The sequence below is a fragment of the Carettochelys insculpta genome, chromosome 5 (genome assembly GCF_033958435.1).
Source record: "Carettochelys insculpta isolate YL-2023 chromosome 5, ASM3395843v1, whole genome shotgun sequence".
Taxonomy (NCBI): Eukaryota; Metazoa; Chordata; order Testudines; family Carettochelyidae; genus Carettochelys; species Carettochelys insculpta.
The window spans coordinates 46,891,919-46,918,101 of record NC_134141.1 but is presented as its reverse complement, the minus strand read 5'-3'; the positions used below and the strand labels follow the sequence as shown (position 1 = coordinate 46,918,101).

General features: G+C 43.2%; 1 long non-coding RNA gene across 1 annotated transcript in view; it reads left to right on the top strand.

The window, feature by feature from the left end:
* The first annotated feature begins 5,586 nt into the window (after positions 1-5,586).
* LOC142013082 (uncharacterized) overlaps positions 5,587-26,183 on the top strand; it is a 62,698-nt gene continuing 42,101 nt past the window's right edge. The window contains exon 1 of the long non-coding RNA XR_012645539.1: positions 5,587-5,679. This is a non-coding gene — a long non-coding RNA (uncharacterized LOC142013082). The remainder of the gene's footprint in view (positions 5,680-26,183) is intronic.

Genomic DNA, 26,183 nt, shown 5'->3' with positions numbered 1-26,183 from the left:
TTGACTAAGATGTGATCCAGGAAGCAGCCTCTCATCACTCCTACTGGATTAGGCCATACTCCTTATTTAGGAGTTTGGCAACTTATCTTCCCCAGTTCCTGAATTGCTCTATGGCTTAGGCAACCAGAAAGCTGGAGAAATGCAACACTGAGCATTCTTAGGATGTGTCTACACTTTCATTCCTCTTTCCAAAGTGGTATGCAAATGTGGTAAATCAAAAATGCAAAACAGACATAAATTTGCATATTAGCATCTCATTTGCATATTCTAATTTCAAAAGAGCTTCTTTCAAAAGAAGAAAGCCAGTGTAGACGCTGCTCTTTCGAAAGTAGACCCTATCTTCAAAAGAATCCTTCTTCCCATTAAGTAAAGGGAAGAGGGATTCTTTCGAAGATGGGTTTACTTTCGAAAGAGCAGCGTCTACACTGGCTTTCTTCTTTCGAAAGAAGTTCTTTTGAAATTAGAATATGCAAATGAGGCACTGAGTATGCAAATTTATGCCTCATTTGCGTTTTTATTTGCCTCATTTGCGTACCTCTTTCGAAAGAGGAATACAAGTGTAGACACACCCTTAGAGACAGAAACACCTATGTAGTTTTTACCCTGAAAATGTAGGCACCAAGTAACTTATGATGCCTACAAGGTTCAGCAGGAGCAAAAACACGTACTTAATGGTCCAAGTGCCTTAGTGGATCTGGGCCCTAGATCTTAATGTTATCACCATTCCCCTGGAACATCCTGGAATCATCTAGGTGTCAAAGATCTAATCAGAACTATTTCCATTATTTAATAGATTAAAAAGCAAAAATATATTTGATTTTTAGCTCACTAGTATAAAAGTGAGATTTATTCTACAATATAAGAAAATAACTATTTTCCTTTACATATAACTAACCTATGATTTTTCATTCCTTTTCAGGCTAGAACAAGTTTCAAACCTTTATTTTTAGACTGTACTACTCGAGAATGGTAAGGCTCTTTTCAGCTGTTGAAATAATGGTAGTTCATATTTTGTGCTTTTGAGACACGGCTAAATCAGACTGTCACTCTTAATTCATGCAAGTACTGATAAAACACCCATTGGGACTGCCTGAAAAAATTATGATGACATTTATCATTTTTAACTCAAAGAAGCTATATTGAAAACTAACTCTTTAGGAAGAATGGATTTAACTTTGCATGCAGACTTGGTCTTTTGTTCACAGAATAATGTATCTTTATACATTTAAGGAAATTAAGCCCTAGCAAAGATTTCAGAATTAAAGGCCCTATCCAGCAACAAATATTCACTGCCTTCCCAGACCTCTAAACCCCAGATGGTCTAAGATCCTGGCTCAGTGGGAATTGAGTAGGCAGGTGGATATAATTGGAAACCTGTGGGGAAATCCAGTTTAAATGGAAACACCTCCAAATTTGCAAATAATGAATGTAGCTGGAAGGTAGACAGTTCCTGAGCTATATGTGTATATCTTCCACACTGTACAACTGCTTCAACCTCCCACTCCCCATTTGTAGCAGGGAAGCAAGTGAGTTTCTGCATGATCACAGTCTATCTTTACTCTGTGGTTGCTTGTACAGTTCATTCCAGGTGAAGAGTCAGGGAGAATTTTGGTTCCTGAGGTCAATCAGTGGCTTCTCCCTCCTCGTCATACTAGGGGAAGTGGAGGCTTTTATAAACAGCTGTCTCTTGCAATCTTCTGGTATAGACTTGATGCCCATTATGACAGAATATAGTGATGAGCATTAATCCATTTTGCACAATTTTACTCTATACCAAGGAATCAAACCAACTACCTAAAGAGGAACAATGGTTGGTATGCCTATTACCAGTCTTTTGAGCCATCCATTACCACTGCTGCATACCAGATTTTATTTTCTACTGTAATGAAAAGGAGAAATCTTATTCTATAATCCCAGAGCATGAGGAGAGATTTTTAGCAGGCAGTTTAATCATCCTGTAAAATGAAACCAATAGTCTCATAAGTTTAGCTGCCTGATTTCTTTGCCTTCTTGGCAGAATCATAGTGGAATAATCAAAACCCTTTTATTCTTACAAGTCTTTACTTTGCAGAAAGAGCTGGATGGAAGTTTTGTTTTATCTAGGTTAGCTTGTAAATTCTTCTTGAGCTTTTTATTTTTATTACTTGCCTCAACATTATACTGAAAATAAAGCAAGCAACATTATTATTAAAGGCACTGATATAATTGAATAGAGTAGAATATAAATGTTGTTCTTGGTTTTGTAAAAATGGCCACCATATTCAGTTACTTAAAAAAAACCCAGAAACCACTGGATTGCATTCCACATCCTGGACAAAGTGGGAAAAGATACTGAAATAAAATGGTACAAGACAAGGTATGTTCTGGGTGACTCCGGGGAAGCAGAGCTAGAGGGCTCATGCAATTCACCCTCATTTGATGTCAGGGAGCTAACTGTAGGATCCAAAATCCCAAAAGAGCTTCACAGTATTTAGTAAAGAAAATATTCTTAGTCAGACTTTTGCCTTCTCCTAAAACACCTCATAGCAGGAATTTATTATAATATAATAAACAGCAAGAGAACCTGGACAGACTGAGAATTCTGTGAGAGGGAGTGACATTAAGATTTTCACATTTTTTGCCAACAGTTGGATGGAAGAAATTATTTCTTTAACTGGTTTTTATCTTATTCTCATACAATCACCCACCACTATAGTAGCTGCATAGATCCCAAGCATGGTTTTTTGTTTGTTTGTTTTTTTAAATAAAAGACAATAATCCCTCTCTCTTCTTTCTGACCAAGTAGGAGTAAAATGCTGGAGCAGAGCTAAGGATATTCATATAAGTAGCTGTATAAGATCTTTCCTATATCATCTACCCACTCTCTGTGGGGTCTGCTTCTCCTGTTCAAACCTTTCATTATGACAGATACCAGATTCTTGATTTTTCATTTGTTGTTCATTCTGCAGATGTGCCCAAATAGTGGTAATTTCCATTGTATAACCTTCTGCAGTAGGTTCTCTTTCGGGTGTACCTTCCCGTATAATTCGTCGTTGGTGACCTTCTGCATCTATCTTATTCTCAGGATTGTACTAGAACAACTCCTTTCAAATGCCAGTATCCTTCTTTTGGAATCTTTCGTTATCACCCGTCTCTCACATCTGTACAACATGCTGCTGAATACATACATTTTCAAGATGCTCAACTTTGTTCCTAAGCTAATCACTTTGCTTTTCCAGTTCTTATCCATCAAACTTGCTCTTGCTTTCACTATTCTAGTTGCTCTTTCCTTCTTACAATCTAGATGATACATTATATTGCTTCCCAGATATTCAAACTTCTCTACATTCTCTAGTTTGACCTCATCCACACTGATATTACGTCCTATTCCCTTATTTCCAAATACCATTATTTTTGTTTTAACAATGTTCATAATCAGTCCGTACCACTCTCCTTACTCATTTAGCACCTGCACCATTCTTGATAGCTTCTCTTCATCTTCTGAAATGATAACTGTATCATCTGCAAACCTCAAGTTGTTGATTCTCATCCCATGCACAGTTATCCCCTCTACCTCTTTCTTGATCTTGTCCATCACTCTAAGTGTGTGATGAAGATATTCAGTGATATTGAATCTCCTTGTCTGGTATATCTACTCGTTCTAAACAACTTGCCAACTCTCTGAACACTCTCACTGCTGCCTCCGCATTGTTATTGATATCCTTCAATAACTGTATCAGTCTGCTGTCCACCCCGCACAAATCCAACACCACCCATGTCACTTTCTGATCTACACTGTCAAATGCCTTCTGAAAAATCGATGACACAATTGTAGACGTTCTTGTTCTTTCATCAAGCTTTGTCCTCTATCAATCTTAGCGCCAATATCTGCTGTATGGTACTTCTATCTTTCCTGAATCCCGCTTGCTCATCCACTAGATGTTCTTCTATCTGTGATCTCAGTCTCTCTGTCAGTATCATCAGCAACTTGCCTAGATAACTTGTTAGAGCAATCATTTTGTAGTTCTTGCACTCCTATGCACTTCTTTTCTTGTGTACTGTCACTAGCACAGATCTTGTCCATTCCTTAGGTACTTTCCCTTCCTCACATGATATATTACATAGTCTGTATATTTCCTGAATCACACTTCCAATGCAGTATTAGATCATCTCTCCCGTGATATTATCATTTCCAGGGATCTTCTAGTTCTTTAGTCGTTTCACTGCTCTTTCTATTTCCTCCTTCAAAATATCAGTCTCGCTCTTGATGCTTGGTGGAGATATCACTTTCAGTTCTTCAACCTCTGTCTTTGAGGTGCGTGGGTCCAACTGTGCTTTGTACAGATCAGTGCAATATCTCATCCATCACTGTACAACCTTCTCCTTGTTCATGATCAGCTCATCATTCTCCTCTTTGATCACCATCTGCTTCAGCTGCCTCTTCCTATTAATATTCCTATGCATCTTCTACACCTCCCTGGTTTTACACTCACCGTAATACCTCTTGATATCTTTACACTGCTCCTCTAACCATTTTGTCATATCCTTTCTGGCCACTTTCCTCACCTCATTGCATTTCACTCTATACTGCTGTTCTGTCCACTCAGAAACAGCCCTTCTGATCTTCAGTGCTCTCTTCTCTTGGACAAACTTCAGTGTCTCCTGCATAATCCAGTTCTTATTGATATTTTTTCTTATGGAACAATCTGCTCAATTGCCTCTTCTACAGTCGTGGCTATCCCTTCAACTCTCTTATCTAGGTCTTTCTCTGTGGCCACATTCCTAATTTTCTCTTCAAGTGCTGCTCTTTACACACTCCCTGGCCGTGTCTACAAGTGACCCAAACTTCGAAATGGCCATGCAAATGGCCATTTCAAAGTTTACTAATGAAGCACTGAAATGCATATTCAGCGCTTCATTAGCATGCGGGCGGCAGCGGCGCTTCGAAATTGCTGCACCTTGCCGCCGCGCGGCGCGTCCAGACGGGGCTCCTTTTCGAAAGGACGCCACCTACTTCGAAGTCCCCTTATTCCCATGAGCTCATGGGAATAAGGGGACTTCGAAGTAGGCGGGGCCCTTTCGAAAAGGAGCCCCGTCTGGACGCGCCGCGCAGCGGCAAGGCGTGTCAATTTCGAAGCGCCGCTGCCGCCCGCATGCTAATGAAGCGCTGAATATGCATTTCAGTGCTTCATTAGTAAACTTCGAAATGGCCATTTGCATGGCCATTTCGAAGTTTGGGGCATGTGTAGACGTAGCCCCTATTTCTTCCTTCCCTAACCCTGCCATGGCTCTTCTTTGCTTAAACTGTGTCTCACATTTTCTCTTGAATTTCATCTTGAAGTTTGCGATCACTAGAGTGTGGTCTGAGTCTATATCCATTCCTTGGAAAGTTTGGCACTGCTGTATTGATGTTATTGCTGCATTGATGTAAATTTCTTTCGGAAGCCAACTTATCGACCCAACCCTGATTACTCAATTGATACCAAGGACCTTGTTTATCTGGGTGATGTCTGAGCAAGCATCTTTTTTCAGTATTACTGGTATCAGATTTCATTTGTATTGTTGTTTCATGATCAGCGCATCTGATCAACCCTTCTCTTTTATCCAGGCTTGGGACTGGCATGGAACTCCTAGAGGCTTCTTGGAAGAGTTGATGTCTTCACCTGACCTGCTAGATCACAAGCAGTGCAGATTTAACTGGTAATATAGACATGGTCTTATTGATGAATAATTTCATTATTCTGATGCAATGTAGATGCCACACTGGTACATGGTCATCAAAGGAGAGATGGTCTTTCAGACAACTGGAGCCAGTCCCATTGTGGGTTTTGAATACCAGGGCTGAGACCTTGAGCTATATTCAGTGAAAGACAGTGCAGAGTGTTCTTTTGATACGGTCATGTTCTGTTGTTTAAAGGCAAACTACTACATTTTAGCTGTGTCTACACGTGCACGCTACTTCGAAGTAGCGGCACTAACTTCGAAATAGCGCCCGTCGCGGCTACACGCGTCGGGCGCTATTTCGAAGTTAACTTCAACGTTAGGCGGCGAGACGTCGAAGTCGCTAACCTCATGAGGGGATCGGAATAGCGCCCTACTTTGACGTTCAACGTCGAAGTAGGGACCGTGTAGACGATCTGCGTCCCGCAACATCGAAATTGCTGGGTCCTCCATGGCGGCCATCAGCTGGGGGGTTGAGAGATGCTCTCTCTCCAGCCCCTGCGGGGCTCTATGGTCACCGTGGGCAGCAGCCCTTAGCCCAGGGCTTCTGGCTGCTGCTGCGGCAGCTGGGGATCCATGCTGCAGGCACAGGGTCTGCAACCAGTTGTCGGCTCTGTGTATCTTGTGTTGTTTAGTGCAACTGTGTCTGGGAGGGGCCCTTTAAGGGAGCGGCTTGCTGTTGAGTCCGCCCTGTGACCCTGTCTGCAGCTGTGCCTGGCACCCTTATTTCGATGTGTGCTACTTTGGCGTGTAGACGTACCCTCGCAGCGCCTATTTCGATGTGGTGCCGCGCAACGTCGAAGTTGAACGTCGACGTTGCCAGCCCTGGAGGAGGTGTAGACGTTATTCATCGAAATAGACTATTTCGATGTTGGCTTCACGTGTAGACGTAGCCTTTGTGTTATTAGTTAGGATTTTTCAGGGCACATGGCTCATTTCTAGATTGCAGTGATCAAGCTGGAGGGAAACAAATGCATAGATTATAGTGGCTAAATCTGAATCTGGTAATACAATTCAATTGTGTATGGAAGTGAGCCTTCTGTCTAGATGTAGATATGGCTCTTTCTTGGGGTCCATTAGTAATGAAAAATCCAAAGGAAGCCAAAGAGGATGGCCTCTGGGGGGGCCATTGATGGTGGAAGGCGTGATAGAAGAAGTGACTTTTGAAGTACATCCCTGGCTCACCGGCATCACTTCCAGATTGCCTGTTATCATTAGTTAGTGGGTGTTAGTGGGAGGAGTTTATGCCTGAAGTCAGAGATACAGAATTCTTTGTTGTCTGCTAACCCCTCAGTCTTCCCCACATTTTCTGAACTTCTCCAACAGATACATAAAAATGTCAAGTACCAGTAATTGATTTGTTTTTTTTTCCATCAGGACCCCGATGTGTTCAAGCTTAGGTAAGGTGTAGCATACAGCATTGCTTACATACAGTTATAGCTGTAGAAAACATTGACAAATAAGTACCTGCACTTATTGTGCGAGGGGTACATATTGATTATCAGCTAAAGTCATTCTTGCTCTACTATTTCTGAATATTTTCACTAAAGATGCAGACAAAGATAGAGCCTGAGTTATTTTAGTGCCTCTTATTGCCCCTTCCAAGTAGAAACTAAATATTTGGAAAATAGCTTTTGTTTTGAGCCAAATAAAATCCATTTGTGTATGATTCTACAAAGCTTTAATTGTTTCACCTAGACCACATACATTAAAACTTCATGAGTTAGGTTTCTTTTGGCTTGACCAAAGTGGTGGGTTTTTTGTTAAAAAAGGTCTGTTTGCCTAGCTAGTAAGGCTGAGTGCAACAATAAAATAACACAGCAGAAATAGTTTTAGAAACATTCTGTCCGGAAGATCAGTTGCAACTTTATTAATGTGCCTCAGATTATGCAACTAATTTCTATAATTTGTTCTGACACTAAAAATCTGAAACAGAAGTTGCTGACTTATCACGCTAATCACTTTTCCAACAATACCTTTTGAAATATGGAAGCAAAATAAATAAATAAAAATTACGTTAGCTTTTACCATTTAAAAATACCTGTGGGGGGGTTTAATTGTTAATGAGTTACAAAGATCTGAATAAGATGCATTCTAAATTTTTTTTTTGGCAAAAAGGTCTGATTAAAAAACCTGTAATAAACAGACAATCATAGCATACATAATGAGCTCAACTAGAGATCAGGTTGGGACCCATGTATTTTTTCATCAACAGGAAACATCGCTGCTCAAGTGTGAAAGAAGGGGAAAACAAACATTAAGGAGGGAGAAATAAAACTATTATATGTTAAAGGTTCTGGGAATGAGAGAGAAAAATATATTGGTGTATACGTTTATGAAATATCCTTCTTGGACATATTGCATGTTTACATGCTGGGTGAATGTATGCCTTGCAAGGTTAAACAGTTTCCCATCAGATCTTGTGTGCAGCAAGATGCCCTCTTTCGAAGATCCAAAGGCATGCTTCAGGAGGAGTGCGAAGAAGATCCCAAACAATGTCGGAGCAAGCACGCATCCTTGTTTGATGCCGCTCCTGATTCTGAAAGCATCCGATAATGCACCGTCATATTGGATGGTTCCTCTCATGTCTTTGTGGAACGACTGGATCATCTTGAGTAACCATGGAGGACAGCCTATCTTGTGGAGCAGTTTGAACAGACCATCCCTGCTGACCAAGTCAAAGGCCTTGGTCAGGTCGATGAAGGCTATGTAGAGTGGCTTTCTCTGCTCCCTGCACTTCTCCTGCAGCTGCCTTAGAGAGAAGACCATGTCAACGGAAAGCTAAGTCTAAGGTGCGGGAAGTCCTCATCAGAGACATGCTGTTCGCAGATGATGATGCTGTAGTGTCTCACACAGAAGACCAGCGTCAAAAACTGCTGGATCAGTTCCCCAAAGCGTGCAAGGACTTTGGGGTTACCATCAGCCTAAAGAAGACAAACGTACTCGGTCAGGATGTTGCTGAATCCCCATCAATCAGCATTGACAACTATACGTTAGAGGTCATCCACAAGTTCGTTTACCTCAGGTCCACCATCACTGACACCCTGTCGTTGGACACTGAGCTAAATAGGAGGATCGGAAAAGCAGCCACAACTCTGTCCAGACTCAGCAAGAGAGTGTGGAATAACAACAAGCTGTAAACTCACACCAAAATGCAAGCCTACAGAGCCTGCATCCTCAGCACCCTACTTTATGGCAGCAAGACTTGGACCCTGTATGCCCGCCAGGAAAAGAGGCTGAACGTCTTCCACTTGCGCTGCCTCAGGCGCATCCTTGGAATATCATGGAAGGACAGAGTGACCAACACCACCGTCCTCGAGCAAGCTGGAATCCCAACCATGCACACCCTCCTCAGGCAGCGTCGACTCCTCTGGCTTGGCCACGTCCACAGGATGAATGATGGAAGGATTCCAAAAGACATCCTGTATGGTGAGCTAGCCTCTGGCAAAAGACCTCCCAGACGCCCCCAGTTGCGCTACAAAGATGTCTGCAAGAGAGACCTCAGAGAGGTAGACATCGATCTGGACAACTGGGAAGAACTAGCAGATGACCGCAGCAGATGGAGGCAGGGGTTACACAAGGGCCTTCAGAAGGGCGAGATGAAGATCAGACAGCTAGCAGAGGAGAAGCCAGTGCACAAAAAGCACAATAAGGACTTGCCAGACACCCACCACATCTGCAAGAGATGCAGCAAGGACTGTCACTCTCGTGTGGGTCTTCATCGTCACAATAGACGCTGTAAATGAAGTCCTCAATTGAAATTTTAAAGGGCACGATCCATAGTCTATGCAGACTGAAGGATGCCTACTACTACTGAATGTATGCACATAGATTCTAAATTTCTGAGTAGATTTTTGTTTTTTCTGGAATTTTTTTCCGCCAGAAGTCACTTCCTATGCTGTGGTATGTTAACAGTGTCTGATAGAAATATTTCCAAAGAAAAACAAAAAAGATGTTTTTCTTATCTGTATTCCTTCCTCCTTTCCTAAGGTCTAGATTACTCTTTCACGCCAAAAATAAGGTCTACATGAAATTACCTTGACCAGGAGAGTCTCTGAAAGGCATTAAAGTAGTTTGCACTTGTCTCCTTCCTAAACTGGTCTTCTTGACCATAACAGACAATCTTGACCCATAAATATAGGGAATTACCCTGCATTCTCAACTATCGGTGCCTACGTACTGGGGGTGAAAGAGTGTATGTGGCACTACAAAATTTCTCTTTTTAACTTTATGAAAATAGAGGGACCAGCACTAATGAGCACGATCAAGGAGGTAACGTGCTTGAGCTCATGAGCAAACTAAGGACAGGAGATGTCAACTTGGCAGGGCCAAAGCCAGTACACTGTCTCTTTGGGAAACTAATCAAGTTGGAATATCATCATCTAGAAACCTCTTACTAATTGCCTGTAAGAAATTAAGTATTTCCATTAAAAGAAACCAGAGTAAGTCCCTGGAGAGCCAACTTCCCAAAATTAGCAGGACCCGGGAACCAGTACCATTAAGCAGGACTCAGGAACCAGTTCATTGCATGTTTTAGGCTTACAATATTTCACATAATTTCATATATAATGGCAGAATCAGACTAGAGGGATATTTTGGACCATAACCAGATGAACAGGAGAGGCTTGAAGGACTAACAGATGGAGAAGACATCTGAGATGAAAACAAAATGTAAATTCATTTCTAAATACTAACATCGCTAAAATCTTAAAAGATAAAGTCAGCTGGCTAACTATAGGACAGAAAAATTCTGAATTTCTTTTAAGACTTGAATAGGAAGAAGACAAGCATGTTAATTAATTGGCTATGTTAAAGCTATACAGTTAGTTTCAGAACTTCTTGAATTTGATTGCGGCATTTCAAGAATCTATCGCCCATGTGAAAAATCTGTTTAAAATTAACATGCCATTATGTTTTCATACATTTTTGCTTGATCCTTTTATTTAAGACCTTTCTTTCTCTTCTATACATAAAAGTGGTATGTGATGACAAGATTGAGTTAGACCAGGGCAAAAACACTTTATGGCCAAGGAGCTTAATGATTGAATATATTTGCTTTGTAGTTACAGGTGTGAATTTAGCAGAGGCCAACAATAACTTAGGTTAATTTTACCGGTACCATTGTTTAAAATTAAGTCAGGTCAAGTTGAGAGAAGTTCAGATCACATAAGCCACTATGACAGCAGAAAATAATTAATGGATTTGTAGGTGACCACAACAAAGAGGTGATGGATTGAATGGGCAAAGAGATTGAATTACATTTTTGTATCTTTTATATCGTTACCCCTAGAGAATGTTGGTCCTTTTTGGAACAGAATTAAACTGCATTAGTACATTCTTTTTCAAGAACCTGGCACCTCTGCTGCACCTCTTCTGTGCTAGCTTTATATTTGAATAGGGAATTTCATCTCCAGAAATAGTGTTAATCTAGGAAAAAAGGGAAAGTTTAAGAAAAGTTTGGAAAGTATTCGCACATGTAAATCACCTGGCTTGGCTGACATGCATCCTCATGTGCTGGAGAAATTTATTAATTCACCCACAACAACTATTTCTGAAAAATGACAGAGGTCTGGGGGAATGTCACAGGATGAGTGGGCCCTTTAAAAGGATTGGGACTCAGCTTCACCAGTGCCAGATTTAGCTCACCTCCCTGGATGGAGCAGATGGACACAAAAGTCATGTAACAGACACACTGAGAGAAGTAAGGTCAGCCTGTAGTCAGTCATTCAGGCTCAGGGGGATGCTGCCTAAAAATTGGATGTTCAGCTGGGATAGGCAGAAGGTGGTCAAGACTGGGTATCTAGGAAGAGGCCCTGGGAAAGAAAAACAAGGCATTTTGGTCAAGGGGGCAGAGAGCCGAATTATGTAGAGTTCCAGAACCAGAAACTCATAACAGTGGGTGGACACAATTGCCCCTGTCATGCCATCTTGTGTGGTGGTACAGCCACCCACTCAACAATGGTAAGACTATTAGAACTGAGGAGGACTTCAAGCTGCTTCCAGATAAAGACTAAAATTTGCCAGGGAAGTCTTGTGCCTGGCTAAAATCTAGATGAGAGACTGTGTTGTGTTTCTTCTCAATTAACACTGGAAGAAGTGGACTTTCATGACTTAGATGGAGGACTAAGAAACTACAACAATCTAAATGTGTGGAAGCTGGTGGCTGACATCTGAAAGGGAAAACTGAGATAACACAGACTGAGACATGGGCAAGTCTTCAACTAGACTAGAAAATTCCTTGCCATAAGGAGATACCAAGAGATCACAGAAATAGAAATATAGCACCGATTTATTTAAAGTAAGTTTCCCCTGTGAAGGGAATTTTCTGTTCTACTCGGCTATGTCTACACTAAAGTGATCTGTCAACAGAAGTTTCTGTCAGAAGATATCTTCCGACAAAACTTCTGTTGACAAATCATGGCCAGACTGCAAAACAGATCAAAAGAGCAATCTGATCTGTCAAAAGAGAGAGGCTGGACTGCACAAGAAAACAGCCAACTCTCTCCACAAAACAGCCAACTGGAAGCACAGTAGACAGGGCTGCTCAATGTCCCAGAAGCCCTGTCTGTTGAGAGAGGGTCCCCCAGAGTGTCCAGACTGGCTTTCCTTCAACAGAGGCATTCTGCCTTATCAGGGAGCGGCAGAACACTGTCAACAGAAGTTCTGTGTTCTGTTGATTTACTGTCAAAAAAACATCTTGGAAATGTGCTCCGTGGGTTCTGTCGACAAAATGCCAAGCTTTCTTGACAAAACTCTCTAGTGTAGACATAGCTTTGGTGATGATGGAAAGAGCTCCAGGTTGACTTCAGACTGTAAGTTAGCGAGGAACATGCTAAAATTCTACAGGAAACATTTCTGGAGAGTCCCATAACAAACAGGAGAAAGAACAGGAGAATTCTTTTGCGTAACTAAAAAATAGAACAATAAGTAAAAAAAAATTATGTGTAACTTTATTTCTTGATTCTTGACCTTTATTGGACTCCAGGGATGGAATCTCTTGCATAATAGGTAAAAAAAAATCGGAGACATAATACAGAAATACTTGCTTAATATTTATATCTCATATTAAGGACTAAAATTTCATAAAATTGGGAAGGAGAAAAAGATTGATAGAAAAGAAAGCACCCCACATTGGGAGAAGAGAAGAATATAATAAAGTTATACAGTAATAAACTGAACAAAGAGAAGAAAAATGTAACATGAAGATTATGAAAAAAATTCCATATTAAATGTACATAAAGTTTAATATGGTTGTGCATACGCAGTGCTAGTAAATTGAAAGGAAATATGAATTGGTATGAATTTTATTTTTCAGCTTAAAAAAAACTCATTTATATAATTCAATCCAGTTCTGACTGAGGCTGCCATCAATGTTTTCAATTCGTTTGATTGTTTTTTCTTTTTGTTTTTGAGAAGGTTAGTTTGGTCCACTGGGAACTGTCCTAGTAGTAGGACCACCAGTATCATATATACAGGTTGAACCTTTCCAGTCTGGTGCCCTCAGGACCTGACCAATACCAAATTAGAGAATTTGCCAGACCATGGGAGGTAAAGGTTGTCTAGCAGCATTACCAACACTTCCACTGCTTATTGGCTCTTAGAAGTCATCTTTGGGGTAATTCACAGCTACACAACAGCACAGAACAGTGAGAGCCAGGACTGGTAGCTGTAAGCAAACTTTATGGAACTATGGGAAAGTAGGCCACACCCATGGAATGTGGCCATCCAGCTAACTAAATTCATGGCGGATTATGGATATTGCTGGAAGAGAGAGTGCTGGATTAGAGAGGTTCAACCGGTGTTACTAACAAGCCCATCAGACTGTAACAATATTCAGTCATTACCCATGTAGGCTAACTCATATTCAGAGCCTTTTGCTTTCACGTGCAGTTCTTACTAATGAGCAGCAGCGTAGCTATACCCTACAGGTTCAACCTCCCTAGTCCAGCAGCCTGAGGACCTGAGTGGTTCCAGACCAGAGATTTTGCCAGACCATCGGAGGTCAATTCTGCCCTCCTACTGGCTGCCAGCCCCTGCTCCTGGGCTCCTTGCTGTGGACCACAGCTTCCCAACCCCCTCCGCAGTCTCCCCAGACACCAGCTCCTGGCCCCAGCCCTTGCTTCCCAGGTGTGGCTTCTCCAGGCCACAGCTTCCTGCCCAACCCCAGCTGTGGCTTCCCAGGGCTTCAGCTTCCCACCCAGCCCTGGGGATGAGTGACCGCAAACTGCTGCTCCCAGGTTGGGGCTTTACACAGATGAGCCACTGCTCCCTGACCTGGGCTGCCAGCTTCCCAGCCAGTGCTCTCTGCTCCTGCTCCCAGCCTTGGCTCCCTGGCTGCTGTTGCCCTCCCTCCTTTCCACCAGATTAGTTGTGTCTGCCCTGTTCTAGGCTCCTGAAGCTGGTGTAGCTGGCCCTTCCCTTACCCAGCCATGAGACTCTCTGGTTCTGGAAGATCCGTGGTCCTCCTGGACCACAGATGTTGCCAACAAAAGAATGCCAGATTTGAGAGTTGTAACCTGTACTATAGTACTGGGGGCCTTTTTTACTTCCTCCTAATTACATTTCTATTACTCTTTTAAAGTGTCATATTCTTGTCTCTCACCCACTTATTCAAACAGGTTCTTTTGTTAAGTATACAACACTGTCTGAAGAAATCATCAGTTCTATGGACTTCTGAAAAATAGTACTTTTGAGTTAACTGTGACATTTTAATATATTCTGTCAAGTCTTTAGACATCTCTTTCTTGTAGTAATCTCCTCACTTCTATAAGCTTCACCAATGTCTGTAACACTTCATGGATCTACATTTCTTTATATATAAACAATGTTTCTTGAACGCTTAGTCAGTACATCTGGTTTCCATGTGTTATCTCTGACAGTATCTCCCTGTTGAGTTAAATATTTGGCATTTGTATTTAATATAGTCTTTATCATGGCTTTTACTGTTTCTTTCCTTTTCAAACATGATCTGGGATTGGCATCAATACAGATGTTTTCATTATAAAAAAGGCTTCTGGTTCTTCTTACCAATAGTAGTTGATTCCTTCAGTAGAAGTATTTCTTAAGACCAGTAAAGCTGAATAAACTCACACACATGTTGTTGGTAATACCCTCCACAGTCTGGGATTCTCTGACCTTGATTTCCCAGAGGGAGTGAACGGAGCAGGTAATCATCAAGTGATTCCTACCCAGTGACCCAGTTCCAGCCTCTGACAAACAGAGGCTAGGGACACCATTCCAACCCATCCTGGCTAATAAGTGTGGATGGACCTATCCTCCATGAATTTATCTAGCTCTTTTTTGAACCCTGTTAAAGTCCAGGTCTTCACAATATCTTCTAGTAATGAGTTCCACAGGTTGACTGTGCACTGCATGAAGAAATACTTCTTTGTGTTTGCTTCAAACCTATTGATTTTGCTAGGTGACCTCTAGGTCTTTTGTTATGGGAACAATTAACTGATGAGAGAATGTTGCAAAGAAGGCAATGCATATGTCTTTAGCTTTTTGTCTGAACTATACTTATTTTAATCACGTACTGACAGAGGCCATGTCTACACGAGCCCCAGACTTCGAAATAGCCACGCAAATGGCCATTTCGAAGTTTACTAATGAAGCGCTGAAATGCATATTCAGCGCTTCATTAGCATGCGGGCGGCTGCGGCACTTCGAAATTGACGCGGCTTGCAGCCGCGCGTCTCGTCCCGACGGGGCTCCTTTTAGAAAGGACCCCGCCTACTTCGAAGTCCCCTTATTCCCATCAGCTCATGGGAAGAGCTGATGGGAATAAGGGGACTTCGAAGTAGGCGGGGTCCTTTCTAAAAGGAGCCCCGTCGGGACGAGACGCGCGGCTGCAAGCCGCGTCAATTTCGAAGTGCCGCAGCCGCCCGCATGCTAATGAAGCGCTGAATATGCATTTCAGCGCTTCATTAATAAACTTCGAAATGGCCATTTGCGTGGCCATTTCGAAGTTTGGAGCTCGTGTAGACGTAGCCAGCGTCTGCTAAACAGCACAAGTCAGAGAAATTATATCATTTAATAATTTTTTGTACAATGTAATGCAACAAATCAGAATGCCAACAATCACAAGTACGCTGATCTTTGAATTCCTGTTGGACACCACTGATCTAGCGTATTACTAGCACTTCCACTGCTTACTGTTTAGTCGCCGAATTTAAGCTTTATTTGAATGGTGGTACAGGACAGTTTTCACTTATGTTTAAAAAGTATCTAGCACAATCAGATCCTGGTCCACACTCAGGCCTAGATACAGGTTGAACCTGTCTTGTCTGGCACCCTTGGGACTTGACTGGTGACGAATGAGAGAATTTGGCGGAGCATGGGAGGTCAATATTGTTTAGTGCATTACCAATATTTCCATGTCTTACTTGGCTCTTAGAAGACATTTAGAGGTAAATTAGAGCTAAGTAACAACACAGAACACTGAGAGCCAAGACTAGTGTCTGGAAACAAATTTTATGGGAACATGGGAAACTTGGCCATATCCCTAAGAAATTACCTAAAATCAGAGCATGGATGTTGCTGGACGTAATAAGCTCCATTAACAGCCTTATTGACGTTAGGGTGATTGCCCTGGGTACATGAGTCTGCATGTACATTGCTCCAGGACCTCAGAAATTTGTCTTTGTGCATTAGATGCTAGTATGGTGATAAGAGTCAAGCTAACAAAATAGATAATATTACTCACCTGAATAGTCCCACCTATGTGAGTGTTTGCAGAACTAAACGTTGACCTTTGAACCAGATTTCTAGGAGGCCTCCAGCTTCCTCATGGACCAGACTCCCATAATCTTCTATGGTCAGGATGAGAAAGGGAAAATACTATCTTGCTAAAATTGCTAATTAAGACCATTTTACACAGCGTCATGCTCCATTGATTGAACAAGAAATGCTCTAATGGCAACAGAGAGAAGTATGTTGATATGTTACATTTATATAAAGTTACTAAGCAGCAATTTTTTTGTTCCCACATGAAATTTACGAAATAGGCTAAAAGTCTTGAAGAGTGCTGAAAAACAAGATACATTTGATTAAGAAAAGAGGATTAATAGAAATAAAAACAGCAGATGTCCTGAAAACCTAGGGATATAATTATGACAGGATAACAGCAGGGAATTAGAAATTGTATGATAGATTGGGAGCAGTCTATCAGAAACTTCAGGAACCAGGTTGTTGGTAACTAATTCCCTAGCCTCTGTTTCTCAGAGACTGGAAAAGAGTGACAAAGGAGGGATCACTTGGGCTGTGTCTACACTTGAATTCCTCTTTCAAAAGAGGCATGCAAATGAGGGAAATTGAAAATGCAAATGAGGTGCAGTTTTACATAGCTGTATATTTTACATTTGCACATTCTTCTTTTGAAAGAAAAAAAGCAGTGTAGATGCAGCTCTTTCGAAGTAAACCCCATCTTCAAAAGAACCCTTCTTCCTATTTTATTTCTGGATGAAATGTTCTTTTGAAAATGGTGTTTACTTTCAAAAGAGCCACATTTACACTACTTTTTTTTTCCTTTGAAAGAAACTCTTTCAAAAAAGAGCATATGCGAATGAGGCATCAGATATGAAAATCTGCACCTCATTTGCATTTTGAGTCCCTCATTTGCATGCCTCTTTCAAAAGAGGAATTCAAGTGCAGATACAGCCTTGATGTTTACCCATTGTGTTCGCCCCCTCTGTAGCATCTGGCATTGGCCGCTGTCAGAAGACAGGATACTGGGCTATATGGACCATTGGTCTGATCCAATACGTCTGTTCTTATATTCAGTATTAAATACTGACAATGCTATTGCTATGTGGGTACGTAACAAGTTTCAAATCATGGTTCCTGAAAAAGCCTGCAATAGCTTGTCCAGAGAAGTGTTGATTCAGAAATCAGTAGTGGCTGAAGATATCCTTTTGTTAAATATCCCAAAACAAACATAAAGGAGGTTCTCTGAATTTAATCTGCTGCATGCTAGTCTTTTTACGCCTATGCTTTCTCTTATGCTCCAGGCAGGGAATTTTACTTTAGGTTTCTTCAAAGTATTCTCTGTCACTGTGCTTTAAATCAGTGATGCTCAAACTTCCCAAATTGCTTTATCCCTTGCAAGAATCTGTTTTTCCTTTCACATCACTTAAACACTATTTGCTTACAAAATCCGACATAAAAATACAAAAAAATACAAAAATACAAAATACAAGAGTGTCACAGCACCCTCTGTCTGGAAAAATGACTCTCACTTTTACCATACAATACGAAAATTAATTCATTTGAAGATAAATATTGTACTTCTATTTCGGTGTGTAGTATGTAGAGCCACGTAAACAAGTCCTTGTCTGTGTGAAATCTTAGTTAGCGTTGAGTTTGCTATTGCTTTTTAGGCATCCTGTTGTAAAACCAGGCAAATATCTAGATGAGTTAATGTATCCCTTGGCTGAAAACCTTGGGTTTAGATGTTGCTTTACCAGGTTCCTTATTTCAGTTTCTTCAGTTTGGTCTTAACGTAGTATGATTTTCAATTATTTCTTAAGGTGGCATGGGAAACAACATATAGGCTGTGGCCTCACTAGCCCCTCCTTTTGGAAAGGGCATATTAACAAGGGATTTCAGAAGATACTAATAAGGTGTTGACATGAATATGCAGTGCCTCATTAGCATAATGGCAGCCCTGAGCCCTCCCAGGTACTTAACCCCCTGCTCTGAGTCCTCTGCCCCCTGCAATCACTTCACCCCCCTCCACCTTCTGTCCTTAGCCCCACAAGGATCTGAACAATGCTGGGTACATCTGCTAGTTAATTATAAAAAGTCCTTTAAGGAATTTCGCAGTCTTGTCAAAACTTTTTGATCTTAATGGTCTTAATAATGGAATAATACAGACTTCCAACTTTTGACATAGCTCAATGTTATTCAGGTATTGTGTATATACATTCGGAAGGAAAAATGAGGCTAATGGTAATTTTTTGCCATTATTCTTCATAAGTGAGTTTTGTTCCTCAGCAGACACGAAAGATTATTCTTTAATAAATTCTACAAAGATCTGGCCTTTTCAGATAGGCTGCCTGCCTTATTTAGTCCTTATAGCACTTCTTTAAAGTGCTACATGACTGCTGGTTTGTTTTTTTAGAATACGGATGAACACAGCTACCTCTCTGTTATTATTTAGTCCTTATTTCTTTCAACAACTCATTTTATTTTACTGTATCCTGTGATGCCAGTTACCAAAACCACACCACCACTCCAAGCAAATTCAAGAAAATTCTTGTGAAATAGGCTTATACTTTTCTTACATTCCAACAACGTGTGTATGACTATCTCCAGAAAAAATACAGACTTGCTTCTTCCACACAAAACAAAGGATCCTATTGGATGGGATGTGATTGCTGGTGAACATGAAGTATCAGGGCCTTTGTGGTTTTGTTGAATGGTTTATCATATAGACCAGTGGTGTCCACATTTTCAGCAGAGTGAATGTACTATTTCAAAAAATTCAAAGGCTAGAATCAGTACTTGAGGGGAAATTCTCTTTCCTATTGAATAGTAAGTACGGTGGGAAGAAAGACCTTATACAAATTCCCTGCTGGGGAGTCACTAGCAGGCAGCATGCTAGCACAGCTGACTCATGCACACGGCCCATGGTGCAGAAGGTGTATCAGACACAGAGAAGTGTGTGTCAAGGGCAGAAAGAGGAATGGCTGGACTTCACTCCACTCTGATAATCCTTAACTGGTGTATCATCCCTTGTGACCTTTTGCCATGTGGCAAAGTTAAAGTAAACCCAGGGAAGGGAGAGCAGATGTTCAGAATGATCCTGGGCCACTTCAGAGCTGTTCCTGTGACTACAGGGAAAGAGCTGGGGAGCTGTCATCCTTCACCATGTCTCTGAAAAGATTCCAATATTTTGAGTTTAAAAGTTGCAAATTGGAGCCCAGAAAACACATTTGTAATTCATAATCAAACTTCTGAATACAGTTCTTTTGAGGGCTCCAGTCTAGAACAAGCAAGAACATATTTGGAGTTGGCAGAAATGTGTGAGATTAAAGAGTTAACAGATGCAATAAAAATAAACCTTTTAGCACATTAGAGCCATGGTGTTCGATACGTTCACTACTCACCACATGTGGCGAATAGGACACTGTGCTGCGGCAAATACAGGAGTGAGCAACCCTTGGCTCTTGAGCCACATATGGCTCTTGGGCCTTTAAATGTGGCTCCTTCCGAGAGCCTCCCATGGGAAGTGCTGTTCTCCTGCTCCATGCACACACCCCACCACTTGATGAGAGAAGTGCCTGGCAGTAGTGGTGGCATCCCCAGCAGTGGCTACAGCAGCAGCCCCATTGGCAGCCTCAGCAGCAGCCATAGCAGGAGTCCTAGCAGCAGCTCCAGCAGCAGCTGTGGCAGCTGTGTTGAGTCTCCAGCACTGAATTAGAACTGGGGAGGTTGGGGGTGCCTGGCTCTGGGAGAGGGTGTTCAGTTAGAGTCGGGGGGGCTGACTTGCGGGGAGGGAGATGGTATTTATTGGTTGGGGGGCTGGGAATGCCTGGCTCTGAGGGAGCCTGGCTCTGGGGGAGGGGGCGGGCATTTATTTAGAGTAGGGCCGGCTGGGAGTGAAAATAACGTGGTGAATGTGGAAAGACCACAAACGCAAGTGTGGCAATCTTTGAATTCCTATTGGACACCACTGCATTAGGAAACAAAGTACTGACTGCTAGAAGAGCCTCATGGGATGCAAGTGGAAGTTCCTGTATGTTTAGCTGAAAAGGGAGAAGAAAAAAGGTACAAATTTGCAGCAGTTGGAACTGTCCATTACCTGTTTTCACTGTAAGGCATTTTATGATTATACATGGAACCATTATATTTCATATTTTTATTGTAATTTAGCAAATACATTATTAGGGGAATTGCTGGACCTTTCCTTATGAGTTTTACCTTATGGTAACTTATGCTAACTTTCCCTTCCCTGATACATGTTTAACTTACATTGTCATGCCATGTTTAAAAAAGAAAAATAAATAGTCCATAGAAATTAATTAGGAAACTTCTTTAAACCAGCTTTGCCCCATTTTTGCTTTGACGGTGCATCATATGTTTGTTAAAGAAACATCCAGAGAATGTAACATTGCTTGGTGTTCTGTGTAACTGTCTGAAAGAGGATTGTACATACTGAAATGACTAAGACAATCTGGAACATATTTAGGACTATAAGGCTACATCTGTGCTACAGCGATCCTTCAAAAGAAGGTCTTCCAGAAGATCTCTTCCAAAAGACTTCTTTTGAAAGAGTGCATCCACACGCAAAAAAGCTGATTGAAAAAAAATTGATTTGCTCTTTCAATAGAGAGCACCAACACAGACCCCACTCTTTCGAAATAACGGGCCAGGGATCAATATTTGGCCATGAGGACTGCTCTTTTGAAAAAAGGCCCACAGAGTATCTACACATGGGCTTTTTTGAAAGAAGGTTTCAAAAGGAGGCGCTCTTCCTGGTCTGGGAGTGGAAGAGGGCTTTTGGAAGAAGAGCCACATTTTTTCAATATCTGATTAAAGGAGTGCATTTTGTGTGTAGATGCTCCATGTGTTCTTTCAAAAACGGGCCTGATTTTCTGAGAGAACTTGCTAGTGTAGACCCAGCCTTTTGATCTTTCATCCACTTTTTTGGGTGTGGACACGCTCTTTCAAAGATAGATCTTCCAGAAGATAATCTTTCGAAAGATTGCTGTAGTGTACATGCGGCCAATATGTCTTATGGTAGGTGATTTGGTTATCAATTCTGCTGGAAAATCTGTGGAGTCAGTTCTGGTAGTGTACCATGAAATCAGTTCCAACATATCAGCTACCACTGATGGTCCAGCATAGACACAATGGTCATGCCTATAAATGCCCCTTTGGAAGAGGCAAGTAAATGACACAGATGAGAACTGGCTCATGAGGTGTTAATATGAGTATTCAATGCCTCATCAGCATAATGGCTGCCAGTCATGCTTAGAAAGTGCTGCTTTCAAAACACAAACTCGCCATGGAGATGCAGGTGCTTCTAAATAAACCCCAGACTTTGAAATTCCCTTATTCCGAAAACAAATTGGGAGTAAGGGAATTTCGAAACTGGGGTTTACTTCAAAGCGCCCATTTCTACATGGCCAGTTTGCATTTCAAAAGCAGCACTTTTGAGGGGCAACTGGCTGCCATTACACTAATGAGGTGCTGAATATCCATATCAGTGTCTCATTAACCAGCTCAGATTTGCGTCATTTACATGCCCCTTCCTTTCAGAAGGGCAGGTGTAGACATGGCCAACAGGAAGCAAAAACAGTAATTCTCGCCCCACCCTCCCTGCCCAGTACACTTAGAAAGAATTAAAAACCACCATCCTTTAAAAAAACTTTTTGAAATGCAAATTGCTGACCCTGCAAGCCCTCAGAACTAGATAGTTTGAGTAATTTCAGTACCACGGTTTCCTTGCTTACCCAGACATGGTAGGTAATATGCAATTCAGTCACTAGCTAGTAAATATTTTAAAAGGGAATTAATATGGAAAAATGTCATCAGGTTTTCAATGGAAAAGAAATGAAGAAGAAGCTCCAGACTGTCTGCTGCTATCAGTTTCTGTTGTCATACAGGAATGTGGGGCAGACATTCAGGAAGCCAGTAACATCTCTCTGATTCTCCAGTGGATCTATGCCATCCCGGACCCTGGGAATAATTTAGAGCAGTCTTGAGAAAAGTAGTTTGTTTTCAAGGAGCCACCTGCCAGCTGGGGTTTTCCAGAGCCCAGCAGCAGCACTCCAGTCGTTCCATAAGAAGGATGACAGAGGTGAGGGTGTTTAGAGGCTGACAATATTATCTCCATGCAGGAATTTACAGTGGTGGGGAATCTCTGGCCAGTTCCTGGCTCCTTTGTTCTGAGTGATGTGGTGGTGGGTGGTGGACTGGACAAGAGACTAAAGTGAATAAACAGGATATTCACTGGGTACCTCCTATCAGAGTTGGCAGTACCTTCCTCAGGGCTCAAAGCACCAGGTTCTTCTTTGAGTGGTCCCTGTGGGTGCTCCACAATAGGTGTCGGGCTCGCCTGGTGCCGCAGATCGGAATTCTTCTAGCAGTTTCTATTGGATCGCACATGTGCCGACGCACACCGCTCCCTTGCACGCCCCCGGCCATGTGCGCGATCCGGTCCCCACCAGTTCCTTCTCAACCGCCATCGGCTGCAGACAGAATCTGCTCCGGCTAAAGCCAGAGACAGATAAGATAGTTGTTTTTACGTGTAGTTTGTTTGTTTTTGTCACTATCAAAAAATAAAAAAAAAAGAAGAGAAAGAAAGAGAATATTAGACAGCAGAAAGAAGAGAAACAAAGGAGAGAGGGATGGACAAGAAGACTAGTTAAGCCGTCCGCTGCCCCGCAGGCCGGTGAATGTTATTTTGGGTTAGAAAGCACTGATTATTGGCTAAGTACCCTATTAACAGTAAAGACTCACTGTGATGGCTTCCTTGGGGTTCAAGAAGTGTGAGTCATGCCGCGAGGCTATGCCAGCCTCCGATGGGCATAGTGAATGCATTCGCTGCCTGGGAGAGTCACATGTTACCCAGAAGTGTTCCCACTGTGCTGAGCTTACAGCCAGGGCCAGGAAAGACAGAGAGATGAGGCTCAAAATGCTCTTGTTTGATAAGGCTCTCCAGCCGGAACCACCGGAGAAGCCTCATGCAGAAGGGCCCTCTGGGTTGCATAAAAGGAAGGCAGCCTCTTTGACCCCCTCGGTGCAGAAGAGGAGGAAACTCTCCCTGGCTCGATCCTTGCCGGCGGGCCCAGCGGGCAGGATGAGCGGAACGCAAAGCCCCCAGCCACGAGCTCATGAAAGCAGCAGCGCACGTGGCAGAGGCTGAGCCTCCGATTACACAACAGGCGGCATGGAAGGCACCGCGAGCGCCAGCAAGGCAACCACCGGAATTGGCGGTGCCGACGCATGCGGCACCTGGCATGGAGCCTATCGGCGCTGGAGAAAGCTACCTGTGCGGCACCGCCGCTGAATGTGCCGAGCGCGGTGCCGACAACGGGGCTGAGATCCCCGGCACAGGAAGGGGCGGCGCCCACCCCGCAGGGGAGGGGCAAGGCACAAACAAAAACTCAGCACCTCAGTCCATCTCCAGGCAGGGCTGCGCTGCCCTTATCTCCTAGCCCGCCCCCCTGAGATACACACGCTGCACCGACGGGCTGTAACTCCACCAGCTTATTTAGGGCCTCCCTCTCCGTTCCTCCAACCAATTTTGCAGTGGCTTGGGCCACCTTCACCATTTCTGGGCATGGATCCCCTTGAGTACTATCACAAACCAGCTTCACCACTATCTATGTCATCGCGGAGGTCCTGCTCTCCCAGACATCATGGGTACACTCCCCGATCGTGGTCCAGGTCTCCATCACCGGGCCCTTGCCCATGCTGCTATGGTCGTCCTCATCATGCTGAACACAGACACCGCAGGCAGAGGATTTGAGGGAGGTGTACCCCAGTGGTTCCTCCTCATCCTCCCCAGATGAGGCCATGGCCCGCGGGGATGTTTCCCCCCAGGATGACCTTAAACAATTCCAGGAGCTGTTCAAAAGAGTAGCTTTCACGCAGGACATTCAAATAGCAGAGGTGCAGGAGAAGCATCATAAACTCCTGAAAAATTTGAGACCACCGGCTTCATCTAAAATCGCTATCCCGCTGGACGAAGCCATTATGGAGTCAGCCACTAACATATGGCAGACCCCGGCCTCTATTCCGCCTACAAACAAGAGAGCGGATAAGAAGTACTTCGTCCCAGCCAAGGGCATGGAGTTCCTCTTTAGTCACCCGCAGCCCAATTCTTTGGTGGTCGAATCGTCCCAGCAGAGGTCGAAGACGTCTCAATAAAAGTCGGGGGGGTCAGATAAAGATGCTAAGAAGCTAGAGCTGTTTGGCAGGAAGGTATATTCCTCCTCTACCCTATTATTGAGAATGGCAAATTACGCGGCACATCTATCAAACCACAACTTTGACAATTACTCTAGACTCACTCCCCTCATGGATTCACTCCCAGAGGACAAGAAGCCGGTGTTAAAGGCGATTGTCCAAGAGGGCTCTGCAGCGTCACAGATGGGAGTCCAGATTGCCCTGGACGTAGCGGACACAGCGGCACGTTCAACAGCTGCAGCAGTCGTAATGCGTAAGGAATCCTGGCTCCAGACGTCTGGTATCCCCAGGGACCTGCAGGCGAAGATCGTGGATCTTCCCTTTGATAAGCAAAAGCTGTTTACGGACTCAACCGACTCGGTCCTCTACTCCAGCAAAGACTCGAGGGCCACACTTAGGACCTTGGGTATTTATACTCCCCCATACAAGAAGAAGACATTTTATCCTCAGCAAAGACGCTATGCTTACCAACCACAGCGTGCTCAATATCAACGAGGCTACGAGGGCGCCATCAACAGCAGCAGCAGCAATACAGGACTCCCAGGCGACGTTCTCAACAAAGCTGTACACCCTTGGGGCAGGCCCAGAGGCAGCAAGTTTGACGGGTATGTCGGGGGCTGCACTATCAACACCATCGCTCAATGCCACTCTCATCTCATGTTCCATCATTGCCTCAAACCGTTCCACTCCCAATGGCAAAAGATCACCACAGACAAATGGGTGCTAGAAATTATAGCCACGGGTTACACAATCCCTTTCCAGTCACTTCCACAGACGAAGCCTCCCGCCAGGCCTCATCTCAGGGACGCTGCCCACGAGGCGAGGCTCAAGCAGGAGGTAGATCACCTCATGTTCATAGGGGCGGTGGAAAGAGTGCCGGAACAATTCCAAGGGAAAGGTTTTTATTCACGCTACTTCCTAACAGAGAAGAAAACAGGAGGCTGGAGGCCAATCTTGGATCTACGGGGCCTCAACCGTTACTTGTGCAAGCAACGCTTTCGGATGATCACAGTTGCCTCCATACTTACGGCACTGGACGATGGAGACTGGTTTGTAGCCCTCGACTTACAAGATGCTTACTTTCATATCACAATCCACCCGGCACACAGACGCTTCCTCCGTTTCACGGTCGGCAGGGAACATTTCCAGTACAGGGTTCTTCCGTTCGGCCTATCCTCGGCACCCAGAGTCTTTACCAAAACCCTGGCAGTGGTATCAGCCTACCTGCACAGACAGGGGGTGTTTATTTTCCCATATCTGGACGACTGTCTGCTGAAAGGGGCCTCAAAGGCAGAGGTCTTACGCATGATACGCGTCGCCGTGAACACATTTACTTCGCTAGGCCTAGTTATCAACCTCGCAAAGTCAAAGACCAAACCCACACAAGATATAGAGTTCATAGGGGCACGCACAAACTCTATCACAGCAAGAGTATATCTGCCCGACGCCCACTTCTGCGCCATCAACTCCCTGGTGCAAATCATGACGTACAGCCCCACGGTGCCGGTCCTAACGTGCCTGCAGCTGTTGGGGCACATGGCGGCAGCGACGTATGTGGTACAGAA